Below are 17,143 nucleotides of genomic sequence, written 5' to 3'. Positions count from 1 at the left end.
CAGCAGTGCTAGGCTTTTGGTTTTAGGTGACAGAGTATCACTATCAGACTCTGTCATCTCTTCATCTTCCTCTAAAGGTGACATTTTTTTTGTCTATCACACACCCTCTGTATTAATTTGTCCCTCCATGAGGTCAAGCTATTTGTACGGAGTGCTATCTTTCCCTTTACTCTAGGATCACAAAGTGTGGCTAGCATGTAGTGAGGGCTAATGTCGATGCACTCTTTAGCGAGCCAAGTTAGTAGCTCCTTCAACCTACTTAGAAGGGCAGCAACATCATCAAGAAGATTACCACCAGGAGGAGGCCTAAACATTGAAGGGATGGTGGGAATGGAGGAGGTTAGTGGCCTACCAGTAGTGGCGGGTGCACTAACTACAATCTGGCTGGGAGACTCAACACAAGCTATTGGCGAGCTTGGTGACACTGGTGGTGACGATGTTGAAGACAGAGAGGAATACAAATCTATAGAATAAGGTGAATTATGGGCAGGGGAATAGTGAGTATGATCATCTGGTTCTAAATTATAAGATGACACTGATTCGACATATTCAATGTTAATAAACATGTATTTATCACTAGCGACATATATTGGGGAGCCCTCTTCTCCCTGGTGACTACTGGTGCCCTCTTCACTTATATCAATAGCAGATGGTCTATCAGTAATGTTGGCACTGGCAGTAGTGGTGGTGGTGGCGGCAGTATGAGCATGAGAAATTTTTTCTTCCTCATACTCAAATACTTAAATGAATGTTCACTGTAAAAAGCCTGTGTTGGTACTGCTTGGCCTCTACTGTAAAACATGTTAGTTGGCAACACGGTGCTAGAACTGGACATAGCGGAGGTGGTGACACAACTGGCACTAGTGATTGTACCTGTTGTTTTGGGGGTAAGATCCGCAAAATTAAGACACCACCAAAATGCGGACTGCTTCCTGGCCTCAGAGGAGGACCTATCAACCCTGCTAGAGGATTGTGAACTTAAATGTTTACTTACAGACCTTTGACATTTAGATGGTGGGCTCAGATGACTACTAGTACTACTGTTAGTGAATCTATGAGTGCTTTGACTACTGCTGCTGCTAGCTCTGCTTGAACCCATTAACTTTACCTGGGGCACAGAAACAGGACAGGGTAGCAGTTTCTACTGCTTCATTTGCCTCTCCTTTGTAGTATCAGGTCTCTTGTGATACCTAAATGATGTTTCACATGTGGAGGCTGGATGACAAATGTCTGTGCCTGGCAATGAGGATGTTGATTCTGTGGAAGGATTTGACACAGACAGTAGCGGTACACATGTGGTGGCACTTGTTACTGTGTCACTGCTGCTGGTTTTTGGTGGAACATGAGGTGGGGGATGACTATCCATTACAAATAATTAGGTAGTTGTCTACTAATTATATATATTTAAAAAATAAAAATTGAAAAATTAAATAATGGTAAGTATTACTATAGAATTATATAATTATTATCAATTATAAACAAAAATTATTGTTTTTTAATTAATAATAATTTTTGGGTATAGATACTATCACACACACAATCAATAAAAAAATATATATTTAGCCAATAATATAGATTGGATAATGTGTCTTCTGCTGATGCTGATGTGTTCAAAAAACAAAAATCTTATGCTCAAGGACAAGTGTGCCTGTAATGTAATATAAGTTTAAGACAGCACAGCAGTAACTCTCTTAAACAAAAAAAAATGTAATTAAATTTTGTGTGGATATCTATCTACAATGATGAATTGTATACATACACACACGCACAAAAAAAATATCAAATTATATTTATCCGCAAAGAGTAAAATAATAATAATATAGGGTGATGTCTGTGTCTTCTGCTGATGTATTCAAAAATCAAAACAATCCTATGATCATTCACCAACATGTGTGCCTGTTATCTAAGTTTAAGACAGCACAGCAGTAACTCTCTTAAACAAACAAAATTTGGAGTGAGCTCAGCTCAGCTCATACAGATAAAACTCCCAAAAAGTCACCCAAGATAATCAATACAATACACAATTATAATAAAAAATTTAACTAACTGCTAACTAGTACTCTAGTGAGAAGTTCAAATAACAATTATTAATGCAAGAACTATAAGATAAAGAAATATATTTTTGACTGTTGTAAAACTTTCTCCCTTGAGTCACAATTTCAGCCAAAAATAATAATATAATAATCAAAAATACGCAGACCAGTAAATCTCTAGGACAATGTGCCTTCTTCTCTTCTGTTCTGTAACTGTTCAACTTCAGAAGTTCAGGGATTGTTTTCTGCTGCAATGCTGACAGCCTGCAAGTCTGAATAATGTCTGCCTTCTGCTTAACATAACAATAGCACAGCACAGCACAGATAAGCACAACCCTTGAGGAAAAGCTATAGCACATTGCACTGCGTGTGACAGTAATCCAACCCACAAAATTAAAATGACATAATTATTGGACCAGAAAACTATCACTATCACAGTAATCCAACCCACAAAACAAAAGGAATGATCTGATTGGAGAAGAAGACCGTAGAAGAATATGACACTACACTCATTTTAATAAACGAATGAATTCGAATCGATTCATTGTCACTCATTAATAATATTATGTTACATTGATTCGGATTGTTCTGTACCAGTAGTATATTTATATATTATATTAGTAGTATACCATGCTAGTCCAAAAACCGAACTAAATATTTTATCTGTAATATAATAATCATCATATCTCATTTTCTAACTATTTTGTGGTTCTTTGGATTTAATAATAATATTTATTTGAAGAAATAAAACTGCGCCACGCACATCCGAATGAAAACGAATATATATAAAAACGATTCGAATATTTCGGAACAAATGCATTCGGATTAGTAGTGTAACTTTTATTAAATTAAATATATAGTTTTAGTTACCATGCATTTTATCTGTTCAATCTCACTCAAATTTTAATTATTTGATAATAAATAATTAAATATCTAATTTTCTAACTATTTTTTGGTTCTTTGGATTTAAAAATATTATTTATTTTAAAAAATAGAACTGCGTCACACACATCCGAATGAAAATGAATACGTCCGAACGATTCGAATATTTCAGAACAAATGCATTCTGATTAGTATGATTTCGGAAAGCATTTCATTCGGATATTCGAAACGGTCCGAAGCTCCAAATTCATCAAAATTCATACGAATTCGAATTCGGAATGAAACAAATTGCACATGTCTGAATAATAGTATGTTATTCTGTTTAAGGATCTGTTTATACGAGTATGTATACTTTATAGTAAGTGTAATCGCAAACAATTTGACTGTCTTTAAAATAGGATGTAATATATGTGGATCAACATTATAAAGAAATAGACACAGAAACATATAATGAGACAAGTACTCATCAAGCTTGAAGATTCACATATACCAAAAACATATAAAAGGAAAAATAATTTCATACAAAAAGTATAGAATTTTTTTTTTTACATTTTCAAGCTATCTATATTTGTATGTATCTATCCATTGCTATGTGTGTATATCTCAATGTGTATACATCTATCTTTATAATTTAAATGTTGAAAATATAATTAGTCAGTAATAACAAATGACAAAATAGTCTGTAACTGATCTATAAGCAGAAACAAAATGCTTACGTGACATGTTAAAAAGATATCAAAACAATGTTTATATTTTATAAAAGTGACAACTTCATGAAGGTGTAGATATTTCAACACATGTATCAGCTAAGAGATCAAATCTAGAACAAAAAAATTAGATTTAGAGTTTGTTCTTACACAATAGACTTATACAGCAGACGTACAAAAAGACTGTTACAGAAATAGTGAATACATAAACATTATACTTACAGACTGTTACCACACAAATTCATACTAACACATCACATATACGTACACTAGACCTACAAAGAGGATAGTTTTAAAAAAATGCACACATACACAATAAACATACGGATGGTTAAAACGAATATTCCAACACTAGAATATTGCATAAATAGTCCCATCTACATGACTTCTATAAAGGAATGTGCTTTTCTGTAAATATGATAATGTAATACATTGAGATTGTAGTGTTGATGCAATCAGGCAGGGTGTATCTCTATCCTATCCATAGGTATCACTATATCTATCTGCAGAACTATCTATCTGCAGAACTATCTTTCTGTAGAACTATCTATCTGTAGAACTATCTATCTGTAGAACTATCTGTCTCACTATAAATGTAGAAACAATATGTTCAACTCTTGCGAAAAATATTCAAACCATGATATTAAAAAGATGCTCTGTGTAGAAATATCTATCTATCTCTGTGTAGAAATAACTATCTATCTCTGTGTAGATATATCTATCTAGGTGTAGAAATATCTATCTATCTATCTCTGTAAAAAATATCTATCTATCTCTTTCTTTGTAAAAATATCTATCATCTATCTATCTATCTATCTATCTATCTATCTATCTATCTATCTATCTATCTATGTCTTTGTAAAAATATCTATCTATCTCTGTGTTTGTAAAAATATCTATGTCTTTGTAAAAAATATCTATCTATCTATGTCTTTGTAAAAATATCTATATCTATGTCTTTGTAAAAATAATCTAAATATCTATCACCGAGATTACAAGTTTTGCGGTAATAGGGGTGCGTTGCTAAAGAGCATTTTTTTCTCAACGCTTCCTTAAGACAACGCTGGTATTACAGGCTTTTTTAAACCCGGCGTTAGCCGCAAAAAGGTGAGCATAGAGCAAAATTTAGCTCCACATCTCACCTCAATACCAGCGTTGCTTACGGTAGCGGTGAGCTGCAAAAACGTGCTTGTGCACGATTTCCCTATAGGAATCAATGGGGCAGATCGGGCTGAAAAAAAACTAACACCTGCAAAAAAGCAGTGTTCAGCTTCTAACGCAGCCCCATTGATTCCTATGGGGAAACAAAAGTTATGTCTACACCTAACACCCTAAAATGAACCCCAAGTCTAAACACCCCTAATCTTACACTTATTAACCCCTAATCTGCCGCCCGCAACATCGTCGCCACCAACATTATATTATAACCCCTAATCTGCCACTCCAGACACCACCACCACCTACATTATACTTATGAACCCCTAATCTGATGCCTCCAACATCGCCGAACCCTACATTTATTAACCCCTAACTGCCGCTACTATATTAAATTTCTTAACCCTTAAACCTGTCTAACCTTAACCCAACACCCCCTAATTTAAATATAATTTAAATAAATCTAAAGAAAATAACTACAATTAATTAAATTATTCCTATTTAAAAATAAATTCTTACCTGGAAAATAAACCCTAAGATAGTTACAATATAACTAATAGTTACATTTGTATCTATCTTAGGGTTTATATTTATTTTACAGACAACTTTGTATTTATTTTAACTAGGTACAATAGTTATTAAATAGTTATTAACTATTTAATAACTTACTAGTTAAAATAAATACAAATATACCTGTAAAATAAATCCTAACCTAAATTACAATTACACCTAACACTACACTATCATTAAATTAATTACCTAAACTAACTACAATTAAATACATTTACATTAAATAAACTAAAGTACAAAAACCCCCCACTAAATTACAGAAAATAATAAAATAATTACAAGTTTTTAAAACTAATTACACCTACTCTAATCCCCCTAATAAAATAAAAAAAAAATAAAAAAAATAATAAAATTCCCTACCTTATACTAAATTACAAATAGCCCTTAAAAGGGCTTTTTGCGGGGCATTGCCCCAAAGTAATCAGCTCTTTTACCTGTAAAAAAAAAAATACAATACCCCCCAACATTAAAACCCACCACCCAACCCTACTCTAAAACCCACCCAATCCCCCCCTAATAAAACCTAACACTACCCCCTTGAAGATCACCCTACCTTGAGCCGTCTTCACCCAACCGGGCAGAAGTGGTCCTCCATACGGCAGAAGTCTTCATCCGATCCAGACAGAAGAGGACCCAGATAGGCAGAAGGCTTCATCCAGGCGGCATCTTCTATCTTCATCCATCCGGAGCGGAGCGGGTCCATCTTGAAGCCAGCGGAGCATCCTCTTCTTCCGAAGACTCCCTACAAATGAAGGTTCCTTTAAATTACGTCATCCAGGATGGCGTCCCTTGAATTCCGATTGGCTGATAGAATCCTATCAGCCAATCGGAATTAAGGTAGAAAAAATCCTATTGGCTGATCCAATCAGCCAATAGAATTGAACTTGCATTCAATTGGCTGATTGGAACAGCCAATAGAATGCGAGCTCAATCCTATTGGCTAATTGGATCAGCCAATAGGATTGAACTTCAATCCTATTGGCTGATTGCATCAGCCAATAGGATTTTTTCTACCTTAATTCCGATTGGCTGATAGAATCCTATCAGCCAATCAGAATTCAAGGGACGCCATCTTGGATGACGCCATTTAAAGGAACCTTCATTCGTTGGGAGTCGTCGGAAGAAGAGGATGCTCCACATCGGCTGGCTTCAAGATGGACCCGCTCCGCTCCGGATGGATGAAGATAGAAGATGCCGCCTGGATGAAGACTTCTGCTCGTCTGGAGGTCCTCTTCTGCCCGGATCAGATGAAGACTTCTGCCCCTCTGGAGGACCACTTGTGCCCGGCTGGGTGAAGACGTCTCAAAGTAGGGTGATCTTCAAGGGGGTAGTGTTAGGTTTTATTAAGGGGGGATTGGATGGGTTTTAGAGTAGGGTTGGGTGTGTGGGTGGTGGGTTCTAATGTTGGGGGGGTATTGTATTTTTTTTTACAGGTAAAAGAGCTGATTACTTTGGGGCAATGCGCCGCAAAAAGCCCTTTTAAGGGCTATTTGTAATTTAGTATAGGGTAGGGAATTTTATTATTTTGGTGTTTTTTTATTTTATTAGGGGGATTAGATTAGGTGTAATTCATTTTAAATTCTTGTAATTATTTTCTGTAATTTAGTGGGGGGGTTTTGTACTTTAGTTTATTTAATTTAATTGTATTTAATTGCAGTTAGTTTAGGTAATTCATTTAATGATAGTGTAGTGTTAGGTGTAATTGTAATTTAGGTTAGGATTTATTTTACAGGTATATTTGTATGTATTTTAACTAGGAAGTTATTAAATAGTTAATAACTATTTAATAACTATTGTACCTAGTTAAAATAAATACAAAGTTGCCTGTAAAATAAATATAAACCCTAAGATAGATACAATGTAACTATTAGTTATATTGTAGCTATCTTATGGTTTATTTTACAGGTATTTAGTTTTAAATAGGAATAATTTATTTAATTGTAGTAATTTAATTTCATTTTATTTAAATTATATTTCAGTTAGGGGGGTGTTAGACTTAGGTTTAGATTTAGGTTTAGGGGTTAATAAATTTAATACAGTAGCGGCGATGTTGGGGTCAGCAGATTAGGGGTTAATAAATGTAGGTAGGTGTTGTCGATGTTAGGGACGGCAGATTAGGGGTTAATAAAATTTAACTAGTGTTTGCGAGGCGGGAGTGCGGCGGTTTAGGGGTTAATATATTTATTAACGTGGCGGCGATGTCCGGTTGGCAGATTAGGGGTTAAAAACTTTATTTAAGTGTTTCCAATGTGGGGGGGGGGCTTGGTTTAGGGGTTAATAGGTAGTTTATGGGTGTTAAAACTCCTAACTACTGACTTTTAAATGCGGTAGGAGTCTTGACAGGAGAGGGTCTACCGCTCACTTCTTCCAAGACTCGTAATACCGGCGTTAGGCAAATCCCATTAAAAAGATAGAATACGCAATTTACGTAAGGGGATTTGCGGTACGTTCAAGTCGCGGAAGAAAAGTGAGCGGTACACCTGTACCTGCCAGACTCGTAATACCAGTGGGCGTTAAAAAGCTTTTTAAGGCTAACGCAAGACTTGTAATCTAGCCGATTGTCTTTGTAAAAATAATCTAAATATCTATCTCTTGGTAAAAATCTCTAAATATCTATCTCTTGGTAAAAATATCTATCTCTTGGTAAAAATATCTAAATATCTATCTGTTGGTAAAATATCTACAAAGATTGGTTAGGGACGCACAGATAATTGGGGGCACATAGGTAATCAGAGAAGCTAGTGACATTCATGCTCACCAGCTGATACAAGATTGAAGTGTTAATTGAATGATAGTCTAGCCTAGGTAGCATCTTTCTATCATCAATAGAATTCTTTGCTCTCATCAATTTTTCTTCCTTATCTTGGTATCTTTAGTTTATAACAATGATAATAGGATTAAATTAGAAAATAGTGCTATCTATCAAAATCATTGAAGTTTAATTTGGACTAGACTATCACTTCCAATTTGCTTCACAATAATACAGTTTATTCACAATGCACCAGAACAATGTGACAGAACAGACAATGCTTTACTCGTTGCGTCTGAACTTTTGTCTTCCTGTAATGAAAAGCAAATGCATGTCCTGGATTAGTGGTCTGTTGACGCTCAGTGTGGTATAACTGGCTTATACAAAAATGTATAAGGTCTAATGTAGCTATAATGGGCCTGCAAAGGCTGTTTTGTTTCATTGAAGTGTCTGACTGTGAACCATTTAGAAGAAATAGCTTAGTTATAGCTCTACACAGTGTGAGTAGATTTTCAATTGTCACTCCATATTTACCTATGGTTTACTGTGAGACACTTTAGTCATACAAAACAGCCTTTGCAGCCTCATCATCACACACATACAGCTCCTTCCTTCTCTCTTGAACTTCACTTAGGGAATAAATTTCACCTCTTTAGGAACTGTCTCAGCTAAAACAGTTATCATCAGAGCATTGTATGAGCACTGGTCTGAATAAAACTGCTCTTGTGGCAATGATGGGAGCTGCTGGGTTTTCAGACCCCAGCAGATAGGGCTTAGAGTCAGGCACCTGTATGCAGCAGTCAGGGGCATGAGTCCCACAGCAACTTAGATATATGGGGAAAGTCATCCTGAGGTTTCTTATGGGGAATTAGGGAAACGCTTTTGACTGGTGAAGATACAAAAAGCAGATATAAGTTAGTTTGGTTTGCCTGGAAAAAGTTATGTGCGGAGTTATAATACTGCTCTCTCCAGTGACGTGCAGTCATAGGAGGCAGGGGAGGCAGCTGCGAAAGCTAGCCCCACCCAGTGGTGCTCCTCGCGGCCCATACACTCCTAATAGAGGCTGCAGCCTCTAGCCAATCAGTTTTCACTCAGTGACATCAGTCTTCTTGTGGAGCCTGTCAGCTTGGAGGAGGCGTGTGTTATTCTGGCGCGGGAAGAGTAATATATTTGTATTTATATCTCTATTTTACACACAATCCTCTCCTCTCTTGGTCTCCTGTTCTCCTCTCCCTGCCTCTCCCATTTCTCCATATTCTCTATCTTCCTCTCTAGTCACTTGGCTTCTTTTCTCTTGTTCCCCTCATTCGTGCTCTTCTTCCTTTCTCCCCATCTCCCTCTACTCTCAGTCCTCCCTCCCCACTTTCTCATCCTCCTCTGTGTGTCTGTGCTCCCTTCCTCTCTCCCCGGGTCTCTGTGCCGGATGGTGTGCGGGGCTCCCCGGGCAGAGCATGTGATCTGCCCAGGGCCGGGCTGATGGGCTCAGTCTCACAGCGGCCGGCGCGATGATCAGGATCTTCCCGGACTTCAGTGTGCAGGTGACAGCGGCTCCTGAGTCTTGTGGGGATGCAGCCGAGGTTGCTAGGAGCGGAGGCGCCAACGGGAACCATTTACACGATGTGCCTGGGGTCAGCTGAGCTCAAGCCTTCTACCAGCAATGGTGAGTACAGGGCAAGTGCAGGCAGATGAATGGGATATGGGCAGATGCATATATTGAATCACACAATAAAGTTTGGTGTGAGGAGTCAAGGACCAGTGGTTATCAGCACTGGATGTGGACGGAATTGCTCAGATATAGGAGCTTTGCACAGGGCAGATAGTATAAGGGCAGAGAGGGGTATAGAATCCAACAGATGCACTGGGGGTCCAATTAGTTCTTAAAGAGTTAGCAAATAATTGACTTATTAGGCTATCTTGTGTGTACATTGTATTTGGTGCTGAACTGTAATGGCTGCAACAGGGAGAGGTTTATATAAGGGCAATTAGAGGCTAGTGATTCTTTTCTATGGACTGGTATGTAAAGTCCATAGGATGCTGACATCTGTGCTCATAACAGAAGCAGTAAGTGGAATATTAATAATCAAGAAAACTAACTCAGTAGGGAGTTCTGACATCCATTAAAGTCAAGCAGGCTGTATCTCTATTAGAAGATAACGTATTGTGAAACAGTAGCATATCTGTCTTAAACTGAAAGTAACCCAGAGCAAACACTTATATCCCTACCACATTTTATATATATATATATATATATATATATAGTCTGCTTTACTACCCTGTGTCTCTTAACCTACGTACCCAGGATCTAAGGGCATATCAGCATCTGGATACCTCCCAGCTGTTAATGAGGGTGGCAATTTAATCGTACATTTAAGCTGCATGTGTCTGGTTCATATATGTGTTTCTCAGGCATATCATACCGAGTGCCTCACCAGCCTCTGACCTGACCACACGTCACTGGCTCCCTCCCTGCTGACAGCTCTGTATGAGATTTCAGAAGTTGCTGCTAAAGACTCTTGGTGTGAGCTTTTCTAAGTGTCTTTACTGAACCAACTGGTAGAGTGTGTATCTAACTAGTAGAAAATATATACATGTGTAATATAAAAGCTAAGCTTCACTCATGATACTGGTAGCTGTGTATTCTGTATGTGCCCTATACTGTGTGCAATGACGCAAAGCAATAATACAATACTGGGGCCAATGCTTTTAGGGCAGTATATTACACACAGCAGTTGATAAAAAAACTATGCTGGCAAATAACTAAGATCTTAAATCTTAGAGCAAGAACCCCATATCTTGGTGGGGACATATACAATCCCTAAAATGAACATTCTCTAGCAGATTCTTTGCATGATGCAAGCAGTTCCTATACATATTCTCAAATTCTTCCTCCTTCAATTGCAATCATGCTCACACAATGTTTTAATCGGTAAAACAAAGAAATTTTTTTACATTAGTGCATCAAGAGGTTCCAGATGGTGACATTCAACAGAGGATTCAAATTTCAAAGAGTGCTTGACTGGCATAAGGCAGTGTCTCTATAGATTCATAAATATTAAAAACCTTAAATGTTAGCCCCCTGTGCTGAGTTCCCAATGAATTTATGCCATTCATAATTACTAACAGTTCTTCCAAGCATGGAATTGGATCCTGAAGTCAACAAAAGATCTCCTTAGTCCCCAATCTCCCAGAATGTTAAGTTCCTTAACATTTTTATCCCAAACTTGCAGCAGTGGTATATTCACACACAGCTTAGTTCAATATAAATAATACAGCATGATGCTGGAAATCTAGACACATAGAACCAATGAGGAAAGGGAATATGGGCAATCCATAGAAGATTTGGAATAAAATAAATATTTGGAAATTTAAATCAGGCTTAATTATAGCAGTGTATGTTAACCCTTCAGAGAGTTAGTGAGCTCAAGTATTTGTATGCTAACAGCTGGGATTTGTTTGCTGTTATGTGACTTGTATTTTTCAGATATGTGAGAATCATGCAAATTTCCATCTCAAGTATCTATCAGCAGTTGATACACATTTGATGCCAAAGTAAAAAAACCCTAAAAATCCATTAATAAACTAAAAGACTCTCGGTGGGAGCTTCTGGTAAGCAGCGCACGCTCCTGCTCCAGCGGATGACCAGCTCAGACCCAGACCTGTGAGAGGACCCGCACCTGCCCGCACAGCCTTCCGTCATTTTAGCAACACTGAGCTGGTGGCATTCTGTCTGAGGTGCCCTATGCTAATAAACTACATAAACAGCAGAGTGACAGATCACATCAGAATTCCATCTCTTATCTGTTGCACTGGCGGTCCGTCGTTGAATAGGGAACCATTACACAGTTCCGTGTATAAAGAGGCAGCTACTGATGCAACAAATGAATTAAGCATGCACAATTGGGCGTGAACGCTCAAGAGTCATTGTGGCCGACACTCCTGTGATTTGCAGTTAGAATCAGCTTGAGAGTGACGTCAACATAGGAGGAGTTTGGGATTAATTTTTTGCTTAGAAGGGCACTTGGGTTTTTAAAAAAAAATATAGATTCAGTCTGGACTATAGGATGCGAATAAGGGGGTTTGCAATAATCGTGTTGTTAATTTATTCAAGCACGTTTATTTTTAGTGTTGACTGTCCTTTTAAGTCTCTCTTTCAAGAGAGAATATAAAATTTATTACCAGAAACCCAAAATAGAGATCTAATAATTCTGAGGATTAGATCACTGAACTTCAACAATTGGACTTGAGAATATTCCCTCAATAAGACAAGTAAAAAACCTTATGGATTATATAAGATATATGCTTTCAATGAATATGTTAAAACATGGGGGAAGCGTATAGTATATATGGGTTTTAAGTATAAAAATCAAATAAACCAAACAGTTTCAGTGAAGGACGTTAAATGGATCTAAGCCCTGTAGGAACTGGGAGGGGGGATATTTTTTTAAATGTATTATATTATATTATTAAAATATAAAATGCTGTTCAAAGTTGCTATGTTTAGGAATTTCATACATTTATTATATATAGTAGTATCAAACTGAATAAACTCAAATTAAATGTATGCAACTTTTCTACGCTTTATTTGGTAAAAAGATCTTGAAACCTCTTTTAAAGGGACAGTCTAGTCAAAATTAAATTTGCATGATTCAGATAGAGCATGCAATTTTAAACAAATTTCCATTTGACTTTTATCATTAAATTTGCTTTGTTCCCTTGGTGGTATTTTTTAAAAACTAAAACTAGCTAGGCTCAAACTGATTTCTAAACTGTTGAAATCCGCCTCTTAGCTAAGAGCATTTTGAAAGTTTTTCACAGTTAGACAGTACTAGTTCATGTGTGTCATATAGATAACATTGTGCTCACTCTCGTGAAGTTATTTAGGAGTCTGCACTGATTGGCTAAACTGCATGTCTGTCAAAAGCACTGAGATAAGGGGCAGTCTGCAGAGGCATAGATACAAGGTAATCACAGAGGTAAAACATATATAACAGTGTTGGTTATGCAAAACTGGGTAATAAAGGGATTTTAAACAATAAAAATTCTGGTGTAGACTGTCCCTTTAAATTGTAGTCATTTATTGTGCATGCTGAAAAATAAAAAACAAACCTATAAGCAAGCAGATAACTGCATTTTTATGTGCATTTGACACAATGGTGTCTAGATTGATAGGTTATAAAAAGGTTATAAATGTTGGAGATAATACTGCAAATAATAAGTATTTTTATCATGCCCTCAGAAGCAATCAAATTGCAGAGTAACAACACTGCAGCTTTTTGGCCAAGTATAATTTATTTTACTGTGTTTTTCTTGGGTAGATGTGGGAACGACATAATTTCAAATTATCACTATTCGCACACTCTGCATATTGCTGTGATGCTTTCGAGAGTAACTGCTTAATCTCAGCCCCCCTGCTCCCTTGCTTTCAGATTCAAGGGAAATAATTTAGCAGTTTGATTGAGATTGTTATTTTGGAGCTATGCTAACAAGACACATTGCCCAGAAAGACATAAATCTTAAAAAAAATTCTCTGCTCTATCCCTAGGTATCCGCGTGCACACTTGCCGTAATGAGTCAATGTAATGAGGCATTAGGGTTTTTTTGCAACAGTGACATACAGTCTGTGTAGCAAGCTAGGGTCAAACAGCTCCTCTGGCCATCAACAATAACTAATTGGCAGTTTGTCCAATTTTACTCTTATGTTACAATTCTCGGTTCACTAGCTCATCTTCCGGATTCATCGACAAGTGTGTGTATAGATCATATTACCACATTTCATTAGGGTAACAATAGTTCAAGCTGTAGGCTTTACTCTTGGTCTGCAAGCAAAGCTCCACTGGCGCAATCGGTTAGCGCGCGGTACTTATACAACAGTAACTGGTGAGTAATGCTGGGGTTGTCAGTTCGACCCTCACCTGGAGCAGCACTTTTCCTTACAGTTGCATGGCTTTATATTGCCTGCATTCGTGGATTTATAATGCAGCCCTAATTTACTGAATTACGTCACTCCTAATATCTACGTATATCTACAAATAAAAACATGTCATATAGGCAAGCCCCAGTGGCCTAATGTATAAGGCACTGGCCTCCTAAGCCAGGGATTGTGGGTTCAAGTCCCATCTGGGGTGAGTCTCACTGCCATTATAGACACATAAATTTAAGCTGCCATATGAGCAACTGAATGATAAGCAAGCGTAAGGATGCGTTCATGTGTATTGGGCATTTGCAACAAGCACAATGGAGTTTAGATTGACAGGTCATAAATGTTGGAGCTAATGCTCCGAGATGGTCATGTTCATCTTGTCCTTGGAAGAAAATTGCCTAGTAACAACAGTGCAGCTTTTTTGGACAAGTATCATGTGTTTTTCCTGGGTAGATGTGGGAACGACATCATTTCACATTTTCACGTCATTATGCGTACACTCTGCAAATTGTTGCAATGTTTTAGAGAGTAACTTAGCAGTTTGATTGAGATTGTTATTTTGGAGCTATGCTAACAAGACACATTGCCCAGAAAGACATAAATCTTAAAAAAAAATCCCTGCTCTATCCCTAGGTATCCGCGTGCACACTTGCCGTAATGAGTCACTGAAATAAGGCATTAGGGTTTTTGCAACAGTGACATACAGTCTGTGTAGCAAGCTAGGGTCAAACAGCTCCTCTGGCCATCAACAATAACTAATTGTTGGCAGTTTGTCCAATTTTACTCTTATGTTACAATTCTCGGTTCACTAGCTCATCTTCCGGATTCATCGACAAGTGTGTGTATGGATCATATTACCACATTTCATTAGGGTAACAATAGGTCAAGCGCTTTACGCTTGGTCTGCAAGCAAAGCTCCAGTGGCACAATCGGTTAGAGCGCGGTACTTACACGACAGTAACTGGTGAGCAATGCCGAGGTTGTGAGTTCCAGCCTCACCTGGAGCAGCTCTTCTCCTTACAGTTGCATGGCTTTATATTGCCTGCATTCGTGGATTTATAATGCATTCCTAATTCACTGAATTACGTCACTCCTAATATCTACGTATATCTACAAATAAAAACATGTCACATAGGCAAACCCCAGTGGCCTAATGGATAAGGCAATGGCCTCCTAAGCCAGGGATTGTGGGTTCAAGTCCCATCTGGGGTGAGTCTCACTGCCATTTTAGGCACATAAATTTAAGCTGCCATATGAGCAACTGAATGATAAGCAAGCGTATGGATGCGTTCATGCATATTGGGCATTTGCAACAAGCACAATGGAGTTTAGATTGACAGGTCATAAATGTTGGAGCTAATGCTCCCAGATGGTCGTGTTCATCTTGTCCTTGGAAGAAAATTGCCTAGTAACAACAGTGCAGCTATTTTGGACAAGTATCATGTGTTTTTCCTGGGTAGATGTGGGAACGACATCATTTCACATTTACACGTCATTATGCGTACACTCTGCAAATTGTTGCAATGTTTTAGATAATAACTTAGCAGTTTGATTGAGATTGTTATTTTGGAGCTATGCTAACAAGACACATTGCCCAGAAAGACATAAATCTTAAAAAAAAATCCCTGCTCTATCCCTAGGTATTCGCGTGCACACTTGCCGTAATGAGTCACTGAAATGAGGCATTAGGGTTTTTGCAACAGTGACATACATTCTGTGTAGCAAGCTAGGGTCAAACAGCTCCTCTGGCCATCAACAATAATTAATTGTTGGCAGTTTGTCCAATTTTACTCTTATGTTACAATTCTCGGTTCACTAACTTATCTTCCGGATTCATCGACAAGTGTGTGTATGGATCATATTACCACATTTCATTAGGGTAAAAAGAGTAAAATTGGACAAACTGCCAACAATTAGTTATTGTTGATGGCCAGAGGAGCTGTTTGACCCTAGCTTGCTACACAGACTGTATGTCACTGTTTGCAAAAAACCCTAATGCCTTATTTCAGTGACTTCATTATGGCAATTGTGCACGCGGATACCTAGGGATAGAGCAGGGATTTTTTTTTAAGATTTATGTCTTTCTGGGCAATGTGTCTTGTTAGCATAGCTCCAAAATAACAATCTTAATCAAACTGCTAAGTCACTCTCTAAAACATTGCAACAATTTGCAGAGTGTACGCATAATGACGTGTAAATGTGAAATGATGTCGTTCCCACATCTACCCAGGAAAAACACATGATACTTGTCCAAAAAAGCTGCACTGTTGTTACTAGGCAATTTTCTTCCAAGGACAAGATGAATACGACCATCTCGGAGAATTAGCTCCAACATTTATGACCTGTCAATCTAAACTCCATTGTGCTTGTTGCAAATGCCCAATACGCATGAACGCATCCATACGCTTTCTTATCATTCAGTTGCTCATATGGCAGCTTAAATTTATGTGTCTAAAATGGCAGTGAGACTCACCCCAGATGAGACTCGAACACACAATCCATGGCTTAGGAGGCCAGTGCCTTATCCATTAGGCCACTGGGGATTGCCTATGTGACATCTTTTTATTTGTAGATATACGTAGATATTAGGAGTGACGTAATTCAGTGAATAAGGACTGCATTATAAATGCACGAATACAGGCAATATAAAGCAAAGCAACTGTAAGGAATAGAGCTGCTCCAGGTGAGGCTTGAACTCACAACCTCGGCATTGCTCACCAGTTACTGTCATATAAGTACCGCACGCTAACCGATTGCACCACTGGAGCTTTGCTTGCAGACCAAGAGTAAAGCCTACAGCTTGACCTATTGTTACCCTAATGAAATGTGGTAATATGATCCATACACACACTTGTCCGATGAATCCGGGAAGATGAGCTAGTGAACCGAGAATTGTAACATAAGAGTAAAATTGGACAAACTGCCAACAATTAGTTTATTGTTGATGGCCAGAGGAGCTGTTTGACCCTAGCTTGCTACACAGACTGTATGTCACTGTTGCAAAAACCCTAATGCCTCATTTCAGTGACTCATTACGGCAAGTGTCCACGCGGATACCTAGGGATAGAGCAGGGTTTTTTTTTTAAGATTTATGTCTTTCTGGGCAATTTGTCTTGTAAGCATAGCT

General features: G+C 37.8%; 4 non-coding genes across 4 annotated transcripts; 3 read left to right on the top strand and 1 right to left on the bottom strand.

Annotated features, from left to right (window-relative positions):
• The first annotated feature begins 14,148 nt into the window (after positions 1-14,148).
• On the top strand, positions 14,149-14,221 carry TRNAR-CCU (transfer RNA arginine (anticodon CCU)). Its single transcript has one exon. It is a non-coding gene; the product is annotated as a tRNA-Arg (tRNA).
• Positions 14,222-14,930: 709 nt separating this feature from the next.
• TRNAV-UAC (transfer RNA valine (anticodon UAC)) lies at positions 14,931-15,023 on the top strand. The gene is given in 2 exon segments: positions 14,931-14,968; positions 14,988-15,023. It is a non-coding gene; the product is annotated as a tRNA-Val (tRNA).
• A 132-nt stretch (positions 15,024-15,155) lies between these two features.
• Positions 15,156-15,228, top strand: TRNAR-CCU (transfer RNA arginine (anticodon CCU)). The gene has a single exon. It is a non-coding gene; the product is annotated as a tRNA-Arg (tRNA).
• A 1,463-nt stretch (positions 15,229-16,691) lies between these two features.
• On the bottom strand, positions 16,692-16,784 carry TRNAI-UAU (transfer RNA isoleucine (anticodon UAU)). Its single transcript is given in 2 exon segments — positions 16,692-16,727; positions 16,747-16,784. It is a non-coding gene; the product is annotated as a tRNA-Ile (tRNA).
• Positions 16,785-17,143: the final 359 nt, after the last annotated feature.

This window comes from Bombina bombina, unplaced genomic scaffold (assembly GCF_027579735.1).
Source record: "Bombina bombina isolate aBomBom1 unplaced genomic scaffold, aBomBom1.pri scaffold_730, whole genome shotgun sequence".
NCBI lineage: Eukaryota > Metazoa > Chordata > Amphibia > Anura > Bombinatoridae > Bombina > Bombina bombina.
The sequence above is the reverse complement of the archived record's forward strand: the minus strand, read 5'-3'. Positions and strand labels throughout refer to the sequence as shown.